The sequence below is a fragment of the Hyaena hyaena genome, unplaced genomic scaffold (assembly GCF_003009895.1).
Source record: "Hyaena hyaena isolate Hyena2069 unplaced genomic scaffold, ASM300989v1 scaffold_331, whole genome shotgun sequence".
In the NCBI taxonomy this organism is placed as follows: Eukaryota; Metazoa; Chordata; class Mammalia; order Carnivora; family Hyaenidae; genus Hyaena; species Hyaena hyaena.
In genome coordinates, this window is record NW_024080965.1 from 1,496,539 (window position 1) to 1,516,909 (window position 20,371).

The 20,371-nt window shown below is 43.7% G+C and overlaps 1 protein-coding gene across 1 annotated transcript in view; it reads left to right on the top strand.

Annotated features, from left to right (window-relative positions):
• The first annotated feature begins 1,348 nt into the window (after nucleotides 1–1,348).
• LOC120243194 (dynamin binding protein) overlaps nucleotides 1,349–20,371 on the top strand; it is a 111,033-nt gene continuing 92,010 nt past the window's right edge. Inside the window, exons 1-2 of the mRNA XM_039249243.1 lie at nucleotides 1,349–1,454; nucleotides 19,175–19,310. The gene's annotated coding sequence lies outside the window, so the exon portion shown is untranslated. The remainder of the gene's footprint in view (nucleotides 1,455–19,174; nucleotides 19,311–20,371) is intronic.

Here is a 20,371-nt window from a genome sequence, read left to right on the forward strand (position 1 = left end):
ATGCATCAAAAAACAAAAAACAAAAAAAAAGAAGGAGAATAGGATGGTAGTTACCGCCCCCACCCCCACCCTGAAACATAGAATTACTACTGATCCAGGAATTCTATTTCTTTGTATAGCCTCTCAAGAACTAGACACGGGGTTTCAAACATATTTGTACATCCATGTTATAGCAGTGTGATTCACAACAGTCAAAGAGCACAAGTTGGCTGGAACAAGTCACGGACACATGAATGGACAAACAGAAGGTTGTACACACACACACACACACACACACACACACAATGCAATATTATTCTGACACACACTACAACCAAGATGGTCCTTGAAGACACTATGGTAAGTGAAATGAGCCAGTCATCAAAGGACAAATACCGCATGATTCCACTAATGTGGGGTATGAGGAGCAGTCCAATCCAGAGACAGAATGTGGAACAACAGTCGGGTGGAGAGAAATGAGTTAGTGTTTAATGAACATGGGTTCAGTCTGGGGAGATGAAAAAGCTGTGGGGATGGATGGTGGCGAAGGTCGCACAACAACGTGAACGTCCTCCATGCCACAGATTCGTACACTTATAAATGGTTAAAACGCAAGCTGTATGTTACGTAGATTTTACCACAAGGAAAGGGACGCCCATGAACGTTCTGAAATAGAGGTTTCTCTGTTGCGCGCACACAGTGAGAGACTTGTTGAATTCTTCCGGACCTCCTAGGTGGATCCAGATACTTAAGGGACACGAATTCAAACAACAGGCCGGCAGTGTGACTCGGTGGCCTTTACCACACAAAGGGACTCCTGCGAGGATTCGCGAACAAGTTAAAAGCGGTCTCTCAGCCCTGCCCAGTTCTTACGTTGATCCTCCTCGCTTTTAAATTCTGAGATGTCCTGAGAGACTTCCCTCGGAGGGAAAAACGAGACCGACAGACGCGCACGTCAATGTTGTGCAATGTGATAAAGGCAACTGCCCCGGGGCAGCAAAGAGGCACCGCAGACAGGAACGGAACGGGCCTTCCCTCAGTGGAATTTCGCTTCTTTTCTAGGCTGAAGGGCCCTGTGGTGGGAGGGACTCGCTCCGAGCCGGAGCCGCACGCAGGGCCCAACGCCTGGGAGGCGGCGGGCTCCGGGGCCGCGCCGGCGCGTGCCTCAGTTTCCCCGGCCCTCGGCCCTCGGAGCGCCGCCCCCTCTGACGCCGCGGGGCGGGCGGGCCGGCAGGGGGCGCGAGCGCGGGGCGGGCTCCCGGAGGTGGGCGCGCGGGGACCGAGGCGCCCCAGGGCCGCGCGGCCGCGAGAGGCGGAAGCCGGGGCGGGAGGCGGGAGGCGGGAGGCGGGGCGGCCGAGCTGAGTCACACCGGATCGGCCCGCCCGCCGCTTCCAGGGGCGGAGGTGACAGCGGCCCGGGACGGGCGGCCGCAGCTGCCCGCCGCGCCGAGGGACTGCTGGGCGGCGGAGAGCAGGTCAGGGCCGGGCGGGGTCGGGCGGGTAGCACGAGTCGCTGACCCAGGGCGGCGGGCGGAGGGGAGCCGAACCCGGAGGGACGCGCCGCGCGGTCCGGCCTGCGCCACCCCTTTCCCGGAGGCGGCCGCTGCCGTGGCCCGGAGCCCCCGGGAGACCGCGGTGGTGGGCGCCGGCCCTCCTCGGAGCCCGGGTTGGGTCCCGCCCTGTGAGGTCCCGGCGAGTGGCAGAGGCTGGGTGGCGGGCGGTCAAGGGGATACGGCCGTGGGCTTTTTAAACAGTGTCAAGCCCGGGGCTCTTTTCACTGCACCGCCCTGCCACTCGGGCAATGAGGCGGAATTTGAGAGCTGGGAAAGAATTCAGCGTTAGTCCAGCCCCCTGATTTTACAGATGAAGAAATCTTCTGGCTCGCTCAAAGCCCCATCCAGTCGGCACGGGAGTCCGTGGTTCTGTGTCAGGGAGGCAGAGAGGGATGGTTTCCGAGGCAAGAGTAAGACCTGTTTTGCTAGAGATGCAAGTTTGGTTATGCTGGAGTTTTCTGTTACCCGCGGACACCTGCCTTCCTGCCTCAGGTCCAGATGTCCACCAGGCAGCAGTTTCTCAAAGCTCTTAACCTTGAAGAGGGTGACGGTGCTGTCAGTTGCATAAAGGAATATTGGGGTTACAGACTGGTCAGGTCCGCTGCACATTAGGTGCTGTGGAGAATGCTTGGGGTGTAGAGTTCATTTTTAAATGCAAAAAAAAAAAAAAAAACCAAAACCAAAACCCACCCCACTTTAAATGGAACCTCATTCTCCTTTACTGTCATCATGCAATAATGAGTGGCTCTCCCACCCGTGATTTTGTTACATTGGTAACTTGCCTACTTTACAGTAATATCCGCATCTTGTGTTGAAACACTTTCTTTGCCTAGTTAGTGATACTGCGGTATGTGGCAAGCCAGTGGTAGGCTTAATATTTAGGGTTTGAGCATAGTTTAGCTCCGGTTGTTTGAAATAGCTGGGTTCCAGGGCAGAGTAGGACTGATTAACCCCTAGTTGCATTTGACAGACGAAGTACCTGGCAGCGTACAGGTGTGCGTTCTCAATGCTGTGTTTATGAGCCTCACAGCAGGAATAGATTCCAGGTGATGAGCAAGGTAGTTTATCCCTAACCACCTGTGTTTCTCTAAATTATTGAATTAACGGATCTCCAGCCTGCTTCCACCTCCTGATTTTACGTTTTAATTTGAAACCTGTCACTCATTGTGACCACACAAAGTTTTCCTAAAACAAGTCACTTTATCAGCGTTGGCCTAACAGAAGTGGAAAGTGTTTTTTCAAATTACAGACACTCCAGTGTCAAATGCGCTGACATTCAGAGACTGGAACGGAGTACTTGTGAGAACAGCTAAAATCTGACCTGGGAATGGGGCGTATGCGGTGCACAGATAACTTTTGCACTAAACAGAACATTCTGCCTCGGGAAATGTGATAAGATGTCTTTTCTGTAATGTTCATATTGTGTGTATTTTCGGCTGAGATATAATAATAATCTTTATAGACAGTCTGTCCAAATATGTACAAGTTCTTTATTTTGCCTTGTATCCCTAAAGCAGAGCCTTTCCCACTTCTTGTTTCTTTTTTTATCTGGCTCCTTCTGAGTAGCCCTCTTTCCTACAGAGACCCTTTCTCGTTCCTCTTTCATCCACATTACAGTTCAGAGCCTCCTTCAATCATTGCTTGAACTTACACTATGTCCCCTCTTAAAAAATATGACAAATCATAATTCTTGAGTTACCATTTAGGATCTCCTAAAAACTAAGGGTGGGTGTTCATTTTTAGAACATAGTGCAAGACTCCATGAGGCTCAGGTTCTGTAAAAAGGGTTAAGGATTGCACTTAGATTTTTATCTTCTGTGTACTTGGAGGCTACAGTCTAGGGAGCCTCCAGAGCCAGCAAACTCATTTATCTCTGCCTCAGAAGGAAATCCTTTCGTAGGATGCATGGTGAATCTTCAAATGCATTATTGTTTTCAACCTTGCCACTTTACAGGATTGGGCTAAAATTAGCGAAAAGCTATTTTCAAATTTCAGATGCTTCAGTGATTTTGCAAATTACAGTTCCTTTTGCATTGTGGGAATTATTTAAATGATAAAAACAACTACAGTGGAATGCAGATGGAGCTTGCGTGCCTTTTCCAGGTATAAGGCTTGAACTCTTCTCCAGGTTTATTATCCTGTTTCTGAAGCCAATGTATTACCTGCAACATAGCATTGTTAATGGGATTATCTGCTTTGAAATTCTCAACTGTGCTTGGTTTTAGCTAAAGCATCCTGAACATTCATTCAGAATACTTACGAAAAGTTTCACAACAACAGTCGAATTAATATTAAATAGTTTCTTATGCTCATCTTAGGAAGATATCTGGATAAACTAATTTTCAAAATTGGATAACGTGGTCATGCTGGTCAGGTGTTAATTAGATTTCAGGGGCACCTGGCTGGCTCAGTCGGAACAGTATGTGACGCTTGATATCAAGGTTGTGAGTTCAAGTCCCACGTTGGGCGTAGAGCTTACTTTAAAAAGTTGTGAGATATCAGTCTCTCACCTGGAAAGGCAGAAACCTAAAGTAGCAGCCATAAAATCGTATCTGAGAACAGCTCTATAATGAAAGGACCCTTAAATAAACCAAAGGTGTTAACTTTTGGTTGGGTGCTTTATCCTTGATGCTTTAAAAATCAGCCACAGGAGATAAAATAAACATAGGGTAGCTAAAATGTATTATTTCATTTTTAGATTTTAGGGCTTCCTAACTTGAAGGGTGTAAGCACCGAAACTGAGGCAGCACGATGGAGCACATAGGGCATTACACTGGGGGGTCTCAGTCTGAAGTCCTCATTTTGGTTCTGATTCGTTGATTCATTCGCCATATTCATTGAGCTCACGTGTCCACCAGGCACCGTTCTAGGTGCTGGTGATACAGCTGTGAATGAAACAAAGCCCTGCCGACCGTACTATAGAATTCTAGTGGAGTGGAGGCAGACAAATAAAACTGAATGGATAGACTGTCATGTGATCGTAGTGCTATGGAGAACTTGAAAGAGGTGTAAGTGGAGAACTTGAAAGAGGTGTAAGTGGGAAAGGGTAAGTATATGGGTGAGGCTGTGGCCAGGAGGCCTCCGCCAAGATCACTTTTGATCTAGGACTTGAAGGAATTGGGGGGGGGAGGGACGGGAATGAGCAAGTTCCAGGCCTCGATGCTGCACGTGTTTGGCGTGCGTGAGGGACGGCGAGGTCATAGCGGCCAGGCTGTGCCAAAGTGGGCAAAGGAAAAGTGGCGGCAGATGGAGAGGAGGTGGAGTGGGAAGGGGCACGTCAGTGTAGGCCATTGTAAGGATTTTGGCCTTGACTCTGAGTGAGGGGGAAGAAGCCAGTAGAGGGTTTTGAACAGAGTTGCTCATGAAGACTTAAGTTGGACAGGCTCACTCTGGCTGCTGGGTGAGAACAGAACAGGGACTGGGGCGCCTGGGTGGCTCAGTCAGTTAAGCATCCGACTTCAGCTTAGGTCATGATCTCAGGGTTCATGGGTTCGAGCCCCACGTTGAGCTCTGTGCTGCCAGCTAGCTCAGAGCCTGGAGCCTGCTTCCGATTCTGTCTCCCTCTCTCTGTGCCCCTCCCCTGCTCACACTGTCTCTTTCTCTCTCTCTCTCTCAGAAATAAATAAAACATTAAAAAAAAGAGAGAACAATACAGGTAGAGGGCAGAGTCAGGAAGACCTTCCCTTTCGTACGAGCTGTGTGACCCTAAACCGTAACCCTTCTCGGGGCCTTAGTTTTCTCATCTGTAGAATAACCAGGTCCCCTCTAGCTCTAGAATTTTAGGATTCTAGGTAGCGTGGACTATTTCTCTGCGGAGGCCAGGGGAGTGCCTATGAAGGGGTTCTAAAAGTGAATAGCTTCAAATGACCTGAAAACTTGACTCCAACCCGCCTTTAGCTGAATCACTCCAAATCAAGAGGTAATCAGGTCTTCTCGGTCAGGTTGTCAGGTCATGAGAACAAAAACACTGCTTCGTGAATAATCTCTGCTGATCCCCTTAGTGCTCTGCTGATCCCTGAATTTTCTCTTCCTGCTTGAAAAAGGATGAAGAGCTGTTACTCATCAACAGAGCTGGCAAGCAAAGTAGCTTTTGTTGTTAGGAAAGTTGGAAACTTTGGGGAAGGAAACAATTCTAATTTTATATTTATCATAGGTCATTGAATTCTTTTTTTAACATGCAAGGAATCTGAAAGATTTCTTTTACTTTTAACCCCCTTATCCCCTTCCCATTCACCTTACGTCCCGTAGGTAATTGTCCTAATGTACATGTGTTTCTTTTTGTCCGTAGAAGATCTTGCAAAGTGGTGATGTTTGTTTTATATGTATTTCAATTTATAATGCATTTCATTTTGCTTTTTTTCTCTAAGTACTGTTTTTGAAAATCCATCTATTTCTGTGTGCACACCTAATTCTTTGTACCTGACTGATGCCTTATGCTCCATGCTGTGCGCTCAAACCACAATTTTACGTATCTGCTGACTGTGTGATAGATACTCAGGTTATCCTTACTCCCTAAAACGTAAATACTGCTGCCATGAGCTTCTTCATACCTGTTCACTTATAAAGCTGTGCGTCTATACTCAGAAGGCTTATGGGCTTGCATATAATGAATTTGATTAAATAGTGCCACATTCCTCTCCGCACTGCTGGCCCCACTCCCTCTTCTGCCAGAAATGTTGGAGGGCTCCTATCCCTCACATCCCAGCAATGCTGTTTTATCCAGCTGTACATCTTTTCTAATCTTGTAGATGCAAAGTGACCTCTTAACATTTTAATTTGTGTTTCTTTGGTTACTAATGATTTTGAACATCTCTCATATGTAATAGCTCCTGCTATAAATTGCTTATTCATATCTTTGCCCATTTTCAATTGGAGTTGCTATCTGTGTTGTTTATGTTTAGACTTTGCAGATGTCTTCTCCTTGGTCATCTGTTAATTTTGCCTTTGTTGTCCTTTGATCAAGAAACATTCTAGGGCGCCTGGGTGGCTCAGACAGTTAAGTGTCCAACTTCTGCTCAGGTCATGATCTCGCACTCTGTGAGTTCAGGCCCCGCGCTGGGCTCTGTGCAGAAAGCTTAGAGCCTGGAACCTGCTTCGGATTCTGTCTCCTTCTCTCTCTACCCTCCCCCACTCATGCGCTGTCTCTGTCTGTGTCTCTCTAAGAAATGAATAAATGTTAAACAAAATTTTTAAAAAATTCTTAATTTTGATTTAATCAAAGAAATTCTTTGACATGTTTAATACCTGATAAGTTTTAAGAAGTCCCTCTCACTAGCTGTTTCTTTAACGAATTGAGAGTCCTCACTGTATGTGGTATTAGATAGGGATCCAGACCTATTATCTTCATTTAATGGGGCAATATTTCCAATACTATCTCCAGAAACATTCATGCTTTCCTCCATTGAGTTGTACCCTCTCTCTCATCAGTGGTTTCCATGGATACAACTGTCTCTAAGCCACTCTTCTGTTCCATTAGTCTGCCAGTTATTGCTCCATGTTTTATTGCAATGATTTTGTAATAAGTTCTCATGACTGGCAAGTGTCCCATCTCTGTTCTTCATTTTTAAGTTTAATTAGCTATTGCTGGAGCATCATTTCCCATATAAAATTTGGAGTTAAGTTTATACGTTCCTCAAAATTTTTATTTTTTAAGGAATTTTTATTGGGATTGCATTGGATTTGTAAATTATTTCAGAGAGGTCTGACATCTTTTTGATATTAACCCATTTCCTCCAAGAGTATGGAATGTGTCTCCATTTATTCAGCTTTTTAAAAAAGAATTCTGTTTTATTTGGAAATAATTTAAAAAGGTTAGTACAAAGAGCTCCTGTATATCCCTCACCTAGATTCACCAAATGTTAGCATTTTGCCATATTTGCTTTATTACTCCCTCTCTGTATTTCTATGTGTGTGTTTTTTTTCCTGACCCATTTGAGTTAGTTGCCTTTTTATCCCTAAATACTTCATCAGCTTGTTTTTAAATCCTTTATTAGAAATTTAAAAATTTCTCCATAAAGGTCTAGGGAGGGTATTTTTGATTAAACTAATTTTTAAATACTTCATAGTTGGTTTTTGCTATTGTGAATCATGTCTCTGTTATTATTTTCTATTTGGCTATTGGTGGTTTAAGAGAAATAGTGTTGGTTATTGTATGATCTTGTATCTGACAGCCTTTCTTCCCCATCTTATACAAATAGTTGATTTTTTTGGTTGCCCCCCTCTCCATAGTTAATCACATTCTTTGAAAATAATGATAGTTTTGGGGCACCTGGGTGGCTTAGTCGGTTAAGCGTCCGACTTTCGCTTAGGTCATGATCTCGCGGTTCGTGGGTTCGAGCCCCGCATCGGGCTCTGTGCTGACTGCCAGCTCAGAGCCTGGAGCCTGTTTCAGTCTGTGACTCCCTCTCTCTCTGACCCTCCCCTGCTCACGCTGTCTCTCTCTCTCTCTCTCCTAGAAATAAATAAAACATTAAAAAAAAAAATAATGATAGTTTTTTTTTAAATGTTTATTTTTGAGGGAGAGAGAACACACGCGTGGAAGAGAGAGCAGGGGAGGGGCAGACAGAGAGGGAAACAGGATATGAAGTGGGCTCCATGCTGACAATAGAGAGCCCGACGTAGGGCTTGAACTCAAAAACCGTGAGATCATGACCTGGGCTGAAATCAAGAGTTGGCCAGGTAGCCAACTGAGCCACCCAGGTGCTCTGAAAATAATGATAGTTTTATTGTTCCTTTTCCATCCTTATGCTTTTTATTCCTGCATTGGCTGGAACTTCCAGGACTATGTCAAAATAGTTGCTGTGCTACTGAGTGTCTTTGTCTTGTTTTCAGTCTTAGAGTGAGTCTAAAGTTTTTCCATTTCATATGCTAATTGTTTTAGGTTTTAGACTTTCTTTTTCTTTTTTTTCTTTAGAGAGAGAGCACAAGATGGGGTGAGGGGTAGAGGGAGGGAGGGAGAGAGAGAGAGATTGAGAATCTCAGTAGGTTCCATGCTCATTGTGGAACCCGACATGGGGCTCAATCTCACAACCCTGGGATCATGACCTGAGCCGAAATCAAGAGTTGGATATTCACTAGGCACCCCTGTTTTAGATGTACCTTTGTCAAGTTAGGGTGTTCTTCAGTCATAGTTTACTGAACCTTTTCATCATAAATGCGTACTAAGCCTTATCAGATACTTTTTCAGGATTTGTCTCCAAAGAAGTCTGATGGCATCGGGAAGATGCATAGCTAAATCCCAAGCCTCTGCTGAGGTTAAGTTTTAAGCAAAAGAAGCTGAATAAGGGCCTTCAGCACTTCTGAGCCCTGCTTATATAAATTTATGGCAAACATTTCATGTTTCTAATATAAGCTTATTTCACTGGTAGATTAGCTTTTCCTCCTGTTAAGAGTCAGAATTTAAATAACTGGTGTGAGGAATGGGAGAAAGAGCCATATTCAGCAGCACAGCTGGGGCCGTCAGCATGATTGTAAATAGAAGACCTGTAAAATTATAGTGTGCTTACTCTGTGGATCCATCTCTACTCCAGGTACAAATCTTATCCAAGTATATCTCACAGAATATTGAGATACTTCAGCTCTTCAGCAACTCCCCAGTACCTGCTGGGGAGTTGGGCAATTGATCGTCATGGCCATCTCTTTTGGTATATGGTTGAGTTTTTTTTAAGTAGCTATTTTTTCCTAATTATAAAACGTATACATCTTCATTGTAGAAAATTTGCAGAAATATAGAAAAGCAATTCTTTCATCCTGACTTTTAGCACCAACTTGTAAAAATATTGGTTATTTATCTCTCCCTGGCCTTTTGGGGGGGCAGGAGGAGGGGAATGTACTTAAACTCGGGCTACATATAATTGTATCACCCTTCCTCTTTCAGGGTTGGGCCATCAACTCTTGTTCTTGTAGCTTTGATTGATCCTCTGAAAAAAGGCAGAAAGATAGGAGTAACCTATGGGGATGAGGTAAATGCATGCTGGTTACGTAGAAATTCTGAACAGGCCATGTCTGGGGGACCCACTGTGCACGGACAGCCCAGCCTCACTGTCAGGATATGAGGCAGTTGAAGCCCAAATGCTAATAGACCAAAGACTAGCTTGGTGCAGGAGAAGGGGAGGAAAAGTCTGTCTGATGTTACTTTGCTTCGGTTCACTTAGGACTTTCCTTCGTTAGGCCACTTTCAGAAAAGAAAAGTATGGGGGAAATAGTTGGAATTTATCTTCTTTTGACTCTGAAATAAACCCAGTACAATTGTCTTGTTTCCCTCATCACCTGCTCTGTGGTGAGTGGTGAGGGAGTGGTAATAAATAGCAGGAAGTGGGAATTCCTAGATTAGCATTCCTGTCAGCTGGGAGATTCCACATCCAACTGCCCTCCTCTTCCCACTCCCCATCCCTCTGTCCTGCTGTTTTTTGGGTTGACTTTTTTTTTTTCATTTTGTCCTCTCTAACACCTATCACTTCCTAAAATGCTGTTGTTTGCCTTCCCTATCCCTCGAGGAGGAGGTTCTTCAATGGCAGGGATCTTAGTTTTGTTCACTGATAAATCCCAGGCAGGTGGCCAGCACGTAGTGTGCTCTCAACAAATGGAAGCCATAAAATGGATCCGTTTTGTGAAGGGGCCTGTGACACCCAGCCAGGAAACCCAAGGGAGGGGCCAGGAAAGAAAAAGTCCTCTCGGTCTCCTTTAAATACAGGGGTTCAGTAAACCAGTAGAGTCCCCGTTTCCTCCTTGACCTTGCATCCGTAACCTTCAACCAGCCACAGAGCTCATTTTTCTACGCCTGTTTCAGCGGCCCCCGTGGAGCGTCTGGTTTCCGAGAGTGGAGTGTGGGTGTCTGTGTTGCTGACAAGCGGATGGTGGGAGGAGGGCCCCGGGGGAATAATCGGTGCTGACGTCCTAGCCATGGGTTGTGGGCCCGGCACACACTCCGCATTGTTTTCATGAGGTGATTCTCTAGGATAAATGATCTGCCCCATCAGCAGGAAAAGTTGCAATGGATGTGTCGGCTTGTGCTGAACTCTCCGCCTCACATCCCATGCCCTCCCACTTTCTAGTTTATTCCGCCCTCCCATCCCCAGGAAGGCAGAAGCCTTTTAGTGTTTTTGTCATTTCTGCATCCAGTTCAGGATTGTCATGAACAGTCGTGTTGCGTATACCTGGTTACTTTATTATAAAGCGAGGCCTCAGATCCTATTGGTGGCACAATATAGGACGCTAAAAAAAAGTTGCTGCAAATACACCACAGTGCTGCCCTGTGGGCCACTGTCACAGACCCAGTTTATCCTGTACAGACCATTTTCTGACTCATTGTCCTGGAATACTGCTTTCGTTTATTACTCTAGTGTTCAATATTTCTTACCCACTGTTCCCCCGCAATAGGTCTTAAACCACTGCCTGGGCCTCAAGTCTGATCCAAATCTCTTTGTATATTTACTTTCATGTCCCTGTTTTCTACTCTCATCAGATATTCATCAGATATTCTTTTCTACAACAATAATGATAGCAATAAGTATACTATTAATTATAATTGTCGGGGTGCCTGGGTGGCTCAATTGGTTAAGCATCCAACCATGAGCTCATGGTTTGTGAGTTCAAGCCCCACATAAGGCTTTCTGCTGTCAGTACAGAACTTGCTTCTGATCCTGTTTCCTTCCCCCTCTCTCTGCCTCTCCCCCCACTTTCTTTCTCTCTCAAAAATAAACTTTAAAAAATTATAATTGTGAATATTTCATCTTTTATTTTACTAAATTTCACTAACGATCTGAATTCAAATGAAAGGGAAGGAATATAAAGCAACAATACTAGTATCATAATGGCAGCTAATGTTTTAGCCAGTCACCATACTAAAAAAAAAATGTATCCTCATTTAATCTTTAGAATGATTTGATAAGAAGATGCCAGTATAATCCTCATCATACATATGGAGAAACTAGGGTTCAGATTGGTTGAGAGAGATACCTGACTGGCTCAGTCGGTAGGGCATATGACTCTTAATCTGAAGACTGTGAGTTCAAGCCCCACGTTGGGTGTGGAGCCTGCTTAAAAAAAAATTGGTTGAGAAACTTGCCCTGAAATTATACTGCTTTTAAGTGGTAGAACTAGAATTCAGACCTGTATCTGTCTATCTCCAAAGCCCATGCTCTTTTTTTTTTTAATGTCTATTTATTTTTGAGAGAGAGGGAGTACAACCGGGGAGGGGCAGAGAGAGAGAGGGAGACACAGAATCTGAAGCAGGCTCCAGGCTCAGAGCTGTCAGCACAGAGCCCCATGCAGGGCTCAAACCCACGAGCCGTGAGATCAAGACCTGAGCTGAAGTCGGTCGCTTAACTGACTGAGCCACCCAACCCAAAGCCCATAGTCTTAACCAGCATGCCGTATGTAGTAGGCCTCAGGTAAGCTGGTAACTGAAGACAAGGAGTGACACCCAGTCTCAGGGTTATCGAGGCCTGTCCTTTTCTCACATATGCCACATTATTCATCAGCGCCCTGGGTTGTGGAGAGCATGGGAAGATTTTATCTGGAGCCTGAACCCTCTGAGGGGCTCCCCTCCAGATCCTGCACCAGCAGCTGCAGACAGAGGGTGGCCTCAGAAAGGGAGGCGCCCTGAAGCTTTCCATCCACGTAGCATGCTTTGGCTTTTCAGCCTTTCTCCTCAGAAAGTATTTAAGATTTGCAAAAATGAGGGGCACCTGGCTGGCTTAGAAGACAGAGCCTGCTTCGAATTCTGTGTCTCCCTCTCTTCTGCCCCTCCCCTGCTCACACTCTGTCTCTCTCTCCTTCAAAAATAAACAAACATCAAAGAAATTTTTTTTTAATTCCCAATTTAATTGTCTTAAGTTTTTAAACAATTGACTTGTTTGAATCAGGATCCAAGAAATGGGCACACACTGCATTTAAGGAATGTGTTTCTTAAGTGGTTTTTAATTGATAAGTCCCCTTTCCATTTTCACTTTAATTTTTTAGTTACACTTTATTTTATGGAAGAAGCTGGGCTTTTATCTTCAAGTGTCCCACATTCTGGATTTTTAAAATGGTTTTTGACTAAACTTTCTTGACCTAATGTGAGTTAAGTTACCCTTTTAATCCGTCCATCACTACAGGAGACTCCCAAGTTATTCAGCTTCCAGAAATAGAAAGGATTCACTGGCCCACATATTGCTTGGTCTGGCCCAGAGGTCATTTCTGAGGAGTCTTCCAAAACGTCCCAGGTGACAGGGAATGAATATCAACAGACCTACCGTATTTCAAAACATTTTGCCTCAGAAAGAGTTTTATAAGTTCTCATTGGCAAGGCAGTGTGCTGTGTTCCCTGGAGGTAGCGGACAGAGCGGAGAAGGCAGTGAGCAGACTGCTTTCCTTCTCTTAGACAGTGTTTGTTGCTTTAAGGATTTCTGGGGCTCAGTGCCAGAACCTCCTTGGGATATTATTGTCTTACAGTTTAGATCTGCTTATCAGGAAACAGAATCCCTGAAGGGTCAGGTAAGAGGAGAAGGAGTTTGCATTAAAACCAGACCAGCTCTTGGGGTCCTGCATACTCGAGCAGCTAGCGGGACCGGGTTGCAGAATCCTAATATACGCGCTTTCCAAAACCGTAGTTTTCATTACTTTTTGCTGCTGCTGCCTAGGAGGTGGTGGTGGTGTTCAGTAATTACGAAAGCTGGACCACTGTAGACGTGAAGAAGTCCGGTTTTGTCGCATTTTTCTTGTAGTCTCGCTGCCTTGACCCGCTAGTCAGCTGTGCTAGTTCTGCGGGGCAGCGAGTCAGTATTAAAGTACAAAGAATGAAAATCATGGAAGTGCGAAGCGACGCTTGGGTTTATGGATGGATTCAGTGACTTGGAGATTGTAAGAATATAGCATCTCAATGTCAATATTTTCATCTGGCTTCAAAGCCATATGGTTAATAAACCAAGGCTAAAAATCCTAACACGGAATGAGAAGGACATGTAATCAATTTAAGTATTTTAACTAATTTTATTACAAGGCTCCCTGATTAATTTAAGAGGTATACTTTCAGGCACTGACAACAATAAAGAAATGAAATCTCTGTGCTGACTTTTACCAGAAGGTTCAGACTCCATTCTTACATTTTGTAGGTGCGGGTTAGGTTGGTCTGTGCTCTCTTCTGGTAACTCCCAATACTAACAAAGTAAAATATATTTATTATTCACACTTAAAGTGTTAATCGGAGCGATTTGATAGTTTACTGATTGTTGTTCCTTGCAGTGGCCAAGTAGCAATAAAACTAAGCACATTCGCTCACATCTGATCACAGATGGCAGCAACACGCACATGAGATAATGTGTTTGTAAAGCAAGCTGTAGGTTGTTAGATTGTAATAATGTGTGTTGTGAAACTGTAGTGCCTTGCAGAGTGCTGCCAGCATTTTAGTGAGGCTGGCGTCTTGGCATGTAGGAGGGGAGCGTGTCTGGAAATGAGGCTGAACTTGTGTGGAGGGACCAGGTCACGATGAGTTTTGTCTGCAGAGGAGTTTTAGCTACTTCTACAAGTGACGGTTGGGAATCCCTTGTGGACCTTCAAGCAGCAGAGAAGGATAGAATTTTGTATTTAAAAAGATAATCCTGGCGTAGTGTGGAAACTAGAACAGAAGGAGCTGAGACAGTCACAGTAGTCCCAAGGGTAAAGGTGCTGAGAGTCTAAGGTAGTGCAGTAGCAACCTCAAATTTGTTTTGTTGCAGAAGCAACCCTTCAGCCCCAAAGAGCAATTTTTAAATAAAATTTTAATGTTTATTTATTTATTTTGAAAGAGAGGATGAGGTGGGGAGGAGGGAGAGAGAGAGAATCCCAAGCAGGCTCTGCAATGTCAGTGTGGAGCCTGAACCGTGAGATCCTGACCTGAGCTCAACCAGGTGCCCCCCTCCAAAGAGCAATTTTTAAAAGGTCAATGCATTTAAAGGATTTAACATTAGACTCAATGATGTCTTTAGAAGTTCAGGATTTTTTTTTTTTAGAAGAGTAAATAAATTAATTTTATATCCCTCTTCTATCCCTGGAAGGCATTTGGCAAAGGTTTGCTTGGACCCGTATGCAGGGATCTCGTTCGTAAACTGCTGCCAAATCCTTGTGGGTCTGTTGTGAATACACAGCTCATTTAGAGCTTAGAGCAGAGGGCGTGTCAATTACTTTGTCCTTGTGACCAGTAACCACAGAATCACGTTGTTCCCCCTTCTCAAGAAGATTGTAGCAACTTTGGGCAGTAAGCCCCCCCACCAAGTTACTGCCTCTGTATTTTTCACGTTATAATCAGTTTGAGTGATGGTTCTCCTCCTCCTCCCCCTCATTCATCATCATCATCCTGCTCATAGCTGACGTTTACAAAATATATGAGTGCTTACTATTTGCCAGGAAGTGTATTCAATGTTTTATCTACATGATTCAACTTAATCCTCCTAACACCCTATAAAGTAAATTACTATTATTATCTTCAGTTTACAGGTGAGGAAACTAAGGTTCAGAGTGGTTTAAGTAACTTGCCCTACATCACATAGCTTGAGAAATGGTGGAGCCAGAAATCGAACATAATTCTCTTTGATTTTAGAGCCTGAGCTCTTAACTGTTATGATGTAGTTGCTACTTAATACAATTTAGTATGATTTCTCTTTTTAAATTTGCCCTTTTTCGTAGCTCTGCCCAGTAAGGTCCATGTAATCAAACACGGTTTACTAACACTCCACCTGCAGCTCATAGCAGGTATAAAACACAAGTATAGAACATTTTTAAGACATGAAGCACAGGAGAAACTGTGGGGGAAAGTGGTGCATGAGCAGAATAGGGAAGCTATTTAAATTTCTAGCTTTGTACAAGTCAGACTATTCATATATTCACTATTTTGCTTCAAGTATAGCAATTTTGTAAATAAGAAAGACATATGTAAAAATCGATATAACAATTCAGAAACTATAAGATTCACCCTCTTAAAGTGTACAATTGAATATGTTTTTTAAAAGTGTATTCACAAATTATGTAACCATAACCACTGTCTAATCCAGGAACATTTGCTTCACCCTAAAAAGAAACCATGTACTCATTAGTAGTCATTCCCCGTTTCTTCTTGCAGAGACCCTCATTTTCAAACCTGAATACCAAAACATATCCCAAAGCTATGAAAAAGATTTTGAGAAAAATATTTATCCACAATCCCTTTCTCTTTAACACAGATAATAAAAATAGCAACCAACATCTGTACTATGTGTAAGGTACTGTTACTCTTAAGTGCTTTACGTATGAACTCATTTCAATTTCACTATGACCCGATGAGGCAAGTTCTATTATTATACCCATTTTATAGATGAGAGTAAGGCACAGGGAAGTTGAGTAACTCACTTTAAATTGTATAATTCTAATAAGGGATGGAGCCAGGATATAAATCTGGGCAGTCTGGCTTTGTAGTCTGTGCTCTTAATTATTACATATGTTTTAATTTTTTTTTTTTTTTAATTTATTTCTAGGAGAGAGAGAGACAGCGTGAGCAGGGGAGGGTCAGAGAGAGAGGGAGTCACAGACTGAAACAGGCTCCAGGCTCTGAGCTGGCAGTCAGCACAGAGCTCGGCGCGGGGCCCGAACCCACGAACCGCGAGATCATGACCTAAGCGAAAGTCGGACGCTTAACCGACTAAGCCACCCAGGCGCCCCTTATTACATATGTTTTAAATGGATAATACCTACATTTGAAAATGACATGAAGACCTTGAAAACGTTATGCAGTCACAAAAGGCCACATATTGTATGATTTCATTTATGTGAAATGTCCAGAATAGTCATATCTATACAGAGTGTATATAGAATAGCAATTTACAGAGTATAAATTACCAGTTGCCTAGGGCTGGAGGTGGGGTGGGAAGACTGTTGGGGAGAAATAGGAAGTGACTGTTGGGGCGACTGGGTGGCTTAGTCGGTTAAGTGTCTGACGTTCGCTTAGGTCATGATCTCGCGGTTCGTGGGTTCGAGCCCTGCGTTGGGCTCTGTGCTGACTGCCAGCTCAGAGCCTGGAGCCTGTTTCAGAGTCTGTGACTCCCTCTCTCTCTGACCCTCCCCTGCTCATGCTGTCTCTCTCTCTCTCCTAGAAATAAATAAAAAACATTAAAAAAAAAAAAGAAGTGACTGCTAATGGGTATGGAGTTTCTTTTTAAGATAGTGAAGATGGGTGGCTCAGTTGGTTGAGCATCTGACTCTTGATTTTGGCTTAGGTCATGATCCCAGCGTTGTGGGATAGAGTCCTGCATCAGGATCCACCCTGCGCACGGAGCCTGCCTGGGACTCACTCACTCTCTCTCTCTCTCTCTCTCTCTCTCTCTCTCTCTCTCTCACCCACCCTCTGTCACCTTCCCTCCCTCTCCCCCACTCACACTGTCTCGCTTACTCTCTTTCTTAAAAAAAAAAAGAAGAAAGATAGTGAAAATGTTCTAAAAACTGATAATGGTGAAGGTTGCATCATTCTGGGAATATACTAAAATTCACTGAATTGTTCACTTTAAGTGGATGAATTATCTAGTGTTTGAATTATAACTTAATAAACCTGTTTTTTAAAAAAAATATATGAAGGGGATACCTGGGTGGTTCAGTTGGTTAAGCATCCAACTTTGGCTCAGGTCATGATCTTGTGGTTTGTGAGTTCAAGCCCCATATCAGCCTGGGGATTCAAGCCCCATGGAGCCTGCTTTGGATTCTGTGTCTCCCTTGCTCTCTGCCCCTCCCTCACTTGTGCTCGCTCTCTCCCTGTCTCTCAAAAAAAAAAAAAAAAAAATTAAAAAAAGATAAAAATATATGAAGAGAAACAACCAGAATTATTTTTCTTAGGCTACCTTTATCTTTATCTGAAAAAGAATTTGTATGTACCCACATGCATACACACACACCACTTATTCCCCTTTTATTTGGAGATGCTCAGTCACTTGCAACTAATTCTGAATCTGAGTGCTCTGCCTTCCTACTCAGACATTTCAGATGCTGCCAAGTACCTAAAATATGAAAGCCCAATCTCCCTAACCTGGAAGTGAGACCTGTGAGACCCCAAACAGCTCTGTGGGAAAGAATAGCATGATTATCGGGAATGCGACTATATATTTTGATATAGAACTTCAAGTAGTTCATAGGGCACCTGGGTGGCTTAGTCCGACTTCAGCTCAGGCCATGATCTCACAGTTGGTGAGTTTGAGCCCTGCATTGGGCTCTGTGCTGACAGCTCAGAGCCTGGAGCCTGCTTCAGATTCTGTGTCTCCTCTCTCTCTCTCTGTCCCTACCCCTCTCATGCTCTGTTTCTCTGTCTCTCAAAAGTAAACATTAAAAAAAAAATTAAAGCAGTTCAGTGTGTTATATCATTCATTCTGCAAGTATTTATGGAGGGCCTGCTGTGTACCAGGCAGTGCTCTAGGTGCTTGATTTACATCAGTGAATAAAGTAGACAAAAAGATTTTTTGCCCTATAAAGTGTAGAGGAGATAAGGTCTAATCCTATAGGATCCATAGAGGAGGTATTATTTAAGTTGATCATAAGAGATACCAGGAATTTATCTAGATGATAAGAGTTATGTGTGTTTGATGGAAGAGTGAGATGCCCAGCTGGTCCAGTCAAAGCATCTAGCACCTATATTGTGTCCTTTTTTTTATTAAAAAAAATTTTTTTTTGGCTGTGCAGCAAAAACTTGAAAATCTCAATGGTTTATACTAGCAACCATTTACTTTCATTCTCATGGGTCTATGGCTGCATTTTGGCTACTGTAGGCTGGGCCAGGTAGAACTCAAAAGGCTTTCATGAGGGTTCAAATCTCTTTCCCCTTGTCCTCCTTCTGGGGCCCTGGCTGAAGGGGCACTAACTTCCCAGGGCATGCTCTTCTCTTGGTGGGTCTTAGAGCACAAGGGGCCAAAATCATATAATATGGTTTAAAGCTGCTCATGTTCTCTCCACTGGCGCTTCATTTGTCAAAGCAGGTCCAACAAAAATGGGACAGGCAGCTGTACTCCGCCCACAGTGGGAGGCACTGTACGGCCACAGAGCAAACGGTGTGGGTCCATCATTCTGTTATAAAGAAGGTGATGAATTTCGAGCAGCAATTTGATCAACAAGAGTATGTGTTATAAGTACAAAAAATAGCTGGACAAGGCATGAATGCAGAAGTGCATAGATATGGCATAGAAATGACTAAAAGTTGTCAGGGCATGTCAAAGATATTGTTAGAGGATTGGAACAAATTGTGAATTACGGTGCTCCACTGATTCACAGTACTTGTTTTAGATTTTTGTTACTGGTATCAATTTTAATTCATAGCACTGTGGTGTAAAGACATTATTTATTTGTCTAAGTCCTATTTTACCTAAGTTCTCTTCTACCTGGTTGTTGGCAAATTTAATTTTAGGTATCATTGGAGTCCTTTCTTCCCTGCACCCAGAAGTATCAGAGAGATTCCTGGATCTATATAGAAGGAACCTGGAGGACGAGCTGTGTCTTTAGGCTATAGTTGTCGGCTCCTGACATTATGAAGAAACCTACTATTCACATATACAAAATTCAGAGAGTTTAACATTTAGAGTTAAAAAAAGAAAGATCCTCTATGAACTCAAGTTTAATATGAAACATTTGCAAATACAAAATAGTATGAAATGCTTCTGTCCTTTTCTCTCTCCTAGATGGAAAAACTGGTATCAGACGTATATTCTCCCTGTAAACAACTATAAAACTGGGAAGACACAGGAGGCAGCTGTTTTCAGGCATCAAACAATAGGCAGCACAGATCTGTGATTCTGGAAAGAAAGGAAACACCAGGTGAGTCCCATAGTCACCCTGGCTCTTTGCCTGGGAACATTTCCCCAGTTATAGCCCAGGGAGGTGGAGCTCAAGAGAGCGCAATGGTCTCACTGAACAGAGAAGGAAGAACTCAGAGTTTGGGGCTAGCAAGAAGGCTGATTTGTAGAACAGGGTACAGGAGGAGAGGGAGCAGCATATAGGTGTAGGGGGCAGGAATCTGCTTGGGGACTTACCTCAGTTCCTTGGTCAGGGATTAGGTTGGCACGCACAGGGCAAGACTCTGTGAGACCTGACACGGAGTGACTGCTGCGGGGCTGAGAGGCGCACAAAGACACCGGAGGGTGCACAGTGCCCAGAAATGTTGGTGTCCTAGTCCAGTTAGAGTGAGAGAACTTGATGAGCACTTAAGGCTTTCATTTGGGATCCCAGAGAGGACAACTTTAGGAGTGAGAACAATCCCCTAGAGTAGGGGCAGCTGGTGGCTCAGTCAGGCATCTGACTTTGGCTCAGATTATGAGCTCATGATTCGTGAGTTCAGGCTCTGCATTTGGGCTCTGCAGTGATGGTATGGAGCCTGCTTGGGATTCTTTCTCTTCTTCGCTTTCTGCCCCTACCCCACTCTCTCACTCTCTCTCAAAATAAATACATAAACTTAAAAAAAGTACCCTAGAGTAAACACCATACCTTAAGACTCGGGACAAAACCAAAATAAACCCACCTGACATGGCATAAAACCAAACCTATCAGGATCAAGAGGAACTTGATCAGTAATTTAACTGCTTGTCAAACCAAAATTCAATGCCTGTATAATCATCCACCATACTTAGCATACAATAAAAATTACTAAAACACAAAGAACTGAAACTATGACAAGCAAAAATGTGACCCATACTACAGAGGAAACATACAACACGTCATGTGATGGTCCAGATGATGGATTTAGCACACAAGGAATTTAAAGCAGCTGATACAAATGTGTTCAGATATTTAAAAGAAGAGATGGACATAATTAATGAATATATGGGAAACACTGGCAGAGAAATGGAACTATTAAAAAGAGTCCAGAAATTCTAGGACTG